The sequence below is a fragment of the Meriones unguiculatus genome, chromosome 5 (assembly GCF_030254825.1).
Source record: "Meriones unguiculatus strain TT.TT164.6M chromosome 5, Bangor_MerUng_6.1, whole genome shotgun sequence".
NCBI lineage: Eukaryota > Metazoa > Chordata > Mammalia > Rodentia > Muridae > Meriones > Meriones unguiculatus.
Window position 1 is genome coordinate 14,629,046 of NC_083353.1, and position 6,946 is coordinate 14,635,991.

A 6,946-nucleotide genomic window follows, 5' to 3' on the forward strand; every position below is an offset into this window, starting at 1 on the left:
CTCAAATGTATAGTATCCATCTGTCCCAGAGGGCCACCGAGCAGTTGTAGATGGTCACAGCTACATCACCTGGACATTCTGCATAGATGCCTGGAAAACCCTGTCCCTGCCGCCCACATAAATCTGCTTGATGACTGGGCCCAGTGGGGAAGGGATTTACCGAGCATGCTGGGTGGAAGTTGTCCTGCCAGAGAACCCTGGCTCTAATTAAGGTCATTAATGAGGACAAAGGGAAAGACAATTGCCCTTGTTAGGCCCCTTATACCAGAAGTCTGGGCTGTAAAACAGTGGGTCACCCAGAAGTCAACACCCCAGAAGGCTCTGCACTGGTAATTACTCTCAAATCAATTTCTGTTTGGCCTCTGGAGTGACCAGCCATGTGCATGTGCCTGGGAATGAGGGGTTCCCCAGGGAGTAGACCAGTGTTAAAACTGGAAGGATCCCAGATGAGTTAGGCATAGAGAGCCGCTCTCCTTCTCTGCCTCGGTGCAGAGGGCTTGTGTGGCCCCTAAGCTAAAAAGGCAAAGCAAAGACAGTCTGCCTTGTTTTCCTGAGATGGCCAATACCTAGTGGGTTACTAATTTTCTTTTTTGGGGAGTAGGGTCGGGTTCTGAGACAGGGTTTCTCTGTGTAGCCCTGGCTGTTCTAGAACTCCCTCTGTAGACCAGGCTGACCTTGAACTCAGGAATCCATTTGTCTCTGCCCCCCAAGTTCTGGGATTAAAGATGTGTGCCATTACACCAGACGGCTAATTTCCTTGAAGGCAAACCCTTTCCCCAGAACCTCCATGTAATAGCACCAGCTACATTTACGGACTGTTAACACATGTCCACCAGGACCTACAGAAGATCTTTTTTTTCCTCCTATGAATTCTTCTGCTAATCCTAAGAGTTGAAAAATTTTTTAAAATGTTAGTGGTTTATTTGGAGAGATAAATATTTCTCTGTGTGCACATGTGTATGAGGCACACAGGTATATGTGTGAGTGTGCATGTGGAAGCAGAAGTAGACATCGCTCGCTCGCTGTCTTTCTCAGTCACCTCCCACCTTATTTTTTTCTTTTTTAACAATTAACTTCTAATTAATTAATTAATTAATTAATTTAGTGTGGAAGTCAGCCCTCTCCTTCTACCAGGTGGTCCTGGGGCTCTCACTCAGGTCAGCAGAGGTGGTGGCAAGTGCTGTTACCTGCTGAGCCATCCCACCAGCCTGCTCTCCACCCTGTCTTTTGAGATAGGGTCCCTCAGTGAACCCAGAGCTCTCTGGGGTTGCTAGGCTGGCTGTTCAGCAAGCTCAGGGATCCTCCTGCCTGCTTCCGCACCCCACCCCCAGGCTGGAGACAGGGTTTTGCCTGGTTCTGGGAGTCCAAACCAGCTTCTCGTGTGTCTGGCAGTTTCTTTACAAACTGTGCCATCTCCCCACCCCGAGAGAAACGGTTTTATTCTTATTTTGTAAATGATGAGACTCAATCTAGAAGAGCCTCACTAATTGCTGTGGGCATATCAGGATGTCGCAGGCCTCTAACCATTGTGGGCACTTGTAACCATCACACCATCCTGCTTTCTAGGGGGACTGCAGTGCCTGACCTGCTCTTACAGTAATTGCAGGAATGCGCACTTGCAGCCTTCTGCTGTTAACAGTCTAAGTTTTGGAGAAGAAACTTTCCCCTTAGTCCAAAGCAAAACCTTTGGGGTTAAAAAATCAGAGCCAATGCTTGTGGTGGAGGGTGGTGGTGCACGCCCTTAATTCCAGCTCTCAGGAGGCAGAGGCGTGCGGATCTGTGAGTCCGAGGTCAGCCTGGTCTACAGAGCGAATATGCAAGGCTATACAAAGAAATCCTGTCTCAAGTAAATGGATGGACAGACAGACAGACAGACAGATAGATAGATAGATAGATAGATAGATAGATAGATAGATAGATAGATAGATTCGAGCCACGTCACAGGACCAGTGGCCCATGTCAGACCCTACGGTGCTGTAAGAGCTATTTCTATGGTGCACAGTGGTGCTGGGCCATGCTCTGGCGATCTCTCACCATGTGTTTTGAGTTTGTAGGCTACTGCAGATCCACAGCTGCTACCCTCGGCCTTCTCAGAATCCCTCCCTAGCAATTCCTGTGGCTGCTCCAGATGACCCTGCTTGCAGTAAACATGACCTTGGCCTTCAGCAGCCAACATGGCATTGGTATTTCTGTAAACACACTTGTGTTTTCAGTCTTGTGACTGAATCCTGCTACTCAGATCAACAGGCAGCAGGTCTCTGTTTACCTGTAAACATCAGTCCCACTCCCAGGCAGAGATTTAGGATGCTATTTGTTTTTATTATTTTACAGTAAGAGAAAAAGATGTTTTGTGGCCGGATGCTACGTTTCCCCCTCCCTCTCTCACACGAGGGAGAACATAATCTCTCACATTCTTTCCAGGTGTGTGCATAAATTCTTACCCCAGACCAAGAAAAAGGATCCAGTCTTTCTTGGCTATGGAGCAGCACTGGAGTAACACTGAAGAATGTGGTGGAAGTCGTCTAGAAATAAGTGTCTGGTGCCTTGTGGATTCCTTGCCTGTTGGTGGGGTTTCCTAAGGAAATCAGGTCTTGGGCCACTGCAATAGTTAAGTGTCTCACTGCTGTGAAGGCATGCCTGACACAAGAAACTTAAGGGTTTCTACAGTGGTGCATCCCTGTCATCCCAGCACTCTGGGAGGCAGAAGTGGGAGGATCCCTGTGAGTTTGAGGCCAGCCTAGTTTACACAGTTAAGGACAGCCATGCAGAGCAGCCCTGTCTTGAAAAACAAAAGAAGAAGAGCAGGAGGAAGAGGAGGAAAAGGAAGAAGAGGAGGAGGGGGAGAAGTTTCTCTTTTGGCTCATAGTTGCAGGGTGCAGTCCACTGGGGAAGGGGAGCATGCCTGCAAGAGCTTCAGGTGGTTTCCCTCATTTCATCCACAGTCAGGAAGCAGGGAAATGAATGCTCTGTTAGGCTGGCTTTCTCTGTATTACTCAAACTTCAGCTCCTTCCATGGTGTCACCTGCTCAGGGTGAGTTGTCTCTATTCTGTTAAATGGTGATTTTTTTTTTTTTTTGGTGGGGGGTGTTTTGGGTTTTTTAAAACAGGGTTTCTCTTTGTAGCCCTGGCTATCCTGGAACTCACTCTGTAAACCAGGCTGCCTTTGAACTCACAGAGATCCACTTGCCTCTGCTTGGAGAGTGCTGAGATAACCCAGCTGCATGTTGATTCTTAATTCATCAAGGTCAGTGTCACAGTGATGCAGTCCCTGTGTTCTGCTGTTTTAAGTCACTTGTAGTAGCATAGGCCTTTAACAGATTTGCATATTTCTGTTTTTATTTTGACTTTTTGTTGGTTCTTTCTGAATTTCACATCATGCATCCCAGTCCCACTAATCTCCTCCTCCCCTCATATTTGCCTTCCACCTTGCAACCTCCCCACCAACAGAGAAAAAAAAATCTTGTTGTCACAGTGTGTCCCACAGTATACCCTTTTGTCCACACTTCTTTGCTTGCAAATGTTCGTTGCAATGACTCGTTGATCTCAGGTGGCATCACTAACCACTCACATCAGGCTCTTCCTCACTGCTGCTCTTTATTGTGCCCACATCCTTCTGTTTCTTCTTTTTTTTCCATTTCTTCAGCACTTGCTCACTCCTCTTAGAGGTGCCCAGGATCTCTAAGTATCTAGGGTTGTCTCAGGAGTGGTCTCAGGCTTGCTATGCCCTGCTCTTGCATTATGGCGCCCAGCAGGGGTCATCTTGGGCCTGGTCTGCCTCTCCCCAGCCTGAACGGCATCTGACTGGTGGTTGTTTTATGTTAGCTCCCTGTCCAGGGCCCACGGGCCTGTCCGGTGGTCCTCTCAGGCTCACTCTTTTCCTGGCCCACCTGAGTGACCCCATTGGAGGGTTGTCTGTCTCAGGCCCACTTCCCACCCAGGGTCCTCAGTCCCAGGTAGGGTTCTTCTAGTCTCTGGCTTGCTCCTGGTCCTGGGAGGTGTTGGGGCCTGAGCAGCACAGGACTGGTGCTCAACTCAGGCTTGCTTTTTCCAGGGAAGTTAGGCTACTAGTCATTCAGATGTGCTTAGGTCAGAACAGTGGGCATAGATAGGCATTGCCTCTCCTCTCTGTCACCTACTGACACACAGGTGACACAGCGGCCAAAGCTGTAGCACTTCAGGGCACATTTCTGTCTTGAAGTCTTGCTATGTGGTTTAAGGCTATTTTTGTGGGGTTTTGCTTGTTTGTTTTTATTTTTATTTTTTAGTGAGCACATTTCTTTTCTCCCAATTTAAATTCTAGATACAAAGCTATATTCTTTAATAGATTTGCTTATAAATTTTTTGTTATTTGTTAAATAAAAAGAAAAGAAAAATCTATAGTTATTGCGCTGGAGAGATCTCTCAGTGGTATTAAAACCCGATGCTCTTACAGAGGATGAGTTCAATTCCCAGCACCCACATTGGGCAGTTAGTAACTCTGGCCTCTAGGGATCTGGTGCTCTCTTCTGGGCACCCTCCTCAGGCACATGACACACACACACACACACACACACACACACACACACACACTAAACTAAATAGAGAGTTATTAAATATGAACATCAGCTGGCATGGCAAGCACAGAGCTTAATTGGCCTTTCTTCTTACTCAAAGCTGAATTATCAGGAGTCGTGATTGGGGAACGTTAAAAGCTTTAAAGATTTCATATTTATATAGCATTCTGCCTACATGTATGCCTACACACCAGAAGAGAGCACCAGAGCTCATTATAGATGGTTATGAGCCACCATGTGGTTGCTGGGAATTGAACTTATGGATGTTTGGAAGAACAACCAGTACTCTTAACCTCTGAGCCATCTCTGCAGCCCAAGTATAAAAGTTTTGAACTATGTGATTAACAAACTTGAAGTAAAGGACAGATGTGGAAATGTCTACTAAACTATTAGGGAATGTACGTTCTTTTCAATCACAAACAATACATCTACAAAATGAGTCTGTAGTTGGCCATACAGTAAGTCTCCAACAAACTCAGGAATGGGTATAGAGCAGACAGCTTCTTCTTTACCAACAGGCTCATGGTGGCTTAAAGATCCTGTTTAAATACAAATAATAGTTCAAGGGGTTTGTGATGGACCCTGGGGCTCAGCCTTTTGACTTATCTCCCAGGTGCTATACGATCCTGCTGGATTGCAGACACACTTTCGCAGCAAGGGGTAGAGTTAGTGTTCTTCTTTCCGAGTTCCCCGAGAAATGGACCCTGAGGCCAAGATTCAAGACCCAGTGTGTACTTTGTTGCTGACGGCAGCCTCAGGTAGGACTGATAGTGAAAGTGGACCAGAACACAGCGGAGGATGGACTCCCAGATAATCTGATTTTAATGGATTGGAGAGATGGCTCAGTGATTAAAGACACTTACTGCTCTCCCAAAGGATCTAGATTTGGTTCCCAGTGCTCAAGCAACAACTCCTGTCTGTAACAACTGTCTGTAAATCCGCTTCCGGGGAATTTGACGCCGTCTTCCGGCCTCTGAAGGCAGTGGGTGTGTATGCGATGCACATGCATACATGCAAGCGTTCATATGTACAAGTAACATACAGTTCCCTGGAGTTGTCCTCTGGCCTCTGCGCAGCCATGGCACACGAGCGCACACCAAACAAGTGACAAGGTAAACGTTAAAAGGAAGGGTTTATTTTGGTTCACAGTTTAAGCGGGTGGGGAAGACTCTGCAGCAACAGTGGTGGCGGCAGTGGAGAGCACCGAGTCACATCGCATCCAGTCGGAAAGCAGAAAGAAACAGACCCTGCTCTCTGCACCTGAGGTCAGGTAACTGTGCACACAGCACCCGTGCAGGGATGTTGTCAGCAAACAGGCGATTCCACTGGCCTGCTCCCAGGGACCTGGCAGCTGCTTATGTCATCGCTCGCTGCTGCCAGGGGAGCCAGATGTGTGCTGCAGAGGAAAGGGCCCCTAGCCTCCTCGTGTCTCTCTCTGCCTTCTCTCAAATGTCTCTCTCTATCCCGTTCCCTCTCTGTCTGCCTCTCTCTCCTGTATCCCCACTCTTTTCCCTTCCCCCGATAAACCTCTTACACCAGATCTGTTGCGTGGCATAATTTCTCAGGGGTATGCCTCTGCATGGGCCGCCAAAGGTGCCCTTACCCCTTGCTCACATCTTAATCCTATCAGATACATCATAGGCTGCTTCATTATCTGGCCTCACAGTCTAAACATCCATCAGCTTCATTTATTTGATAGTTATCTGTACGTACCAATGGCATCCGGCCTACTGATAATTGTACCCTCTTCCTTTTACATCTGAGACTGCAAGATTCAGAGAGACGGTGGCTTTAACCAAATCCTCTACTCATTACAGGGTGCCTACAGGCTGCATCTGTATTTTTCTATTTCTTTTTCAACAAAGACACACCCCCCTCAGCTATGCTCTAAAACTTTATTACTTTATTTTCTTCATCAAAATATATCTGTTCTAGCTAATATTGGTCAAACACCTTTGTGTTAAGACACAGAAATAAAGTTATCAATTTAATGAATAAGCTGTTTCCTTGGGAGGCTGTAATGGGAACCTCCAGGGAGTGAGCTGGGAGAACCCTGTCACACGTGTAGCTGCGGGGGGGGGGTACTGTAGCGGGAGAACGGAAGCGATCAGGTCACTTAGGGATAAGCCTTCCTGAAGCATCCAAAGATCCTGCTTTTGGGCTCCTGGGGGTCACTGATGTTTCAAAGCCCCAGGCCCAGTAGGCCCTCTCCCCCCCTTTCCTTCCCCTCCTCTCCAGGAAGCTCAGCCCTCAGCTAGACAGCTCTGTTACCCAATACCCAGTCCAGGGCAGCCAGCCACCAGGCGGGCGGGCGGGCGGATGGTGCCGGTGATCTCACTAGGGTGAAGGCGATGAGTCAACAGTCCCACAAAGACCTTCTGGCCTGCAATCTG

General features: G+C 47.7%; 1 non-coding gene across 1 annotated transcript; it reads right to left on the minus strand.

The window, feature by feature from the left end:
* Window positions 1-4,052: 4,052 nt before the first annotated feature.
* LOC132654441 (small nucleolar RNA SNORA17) lies at window positions 4,053-4,186 on the minus strand. Its single transcript, XR_009592087.1, has one exon. It is a non-coding gene; the product is annotated as a small nucleolar RNA SNORA17 (small nucleolar RNA).
* Window positions 4,187-6,946: the final 2,760 nt, after the last annotated feature.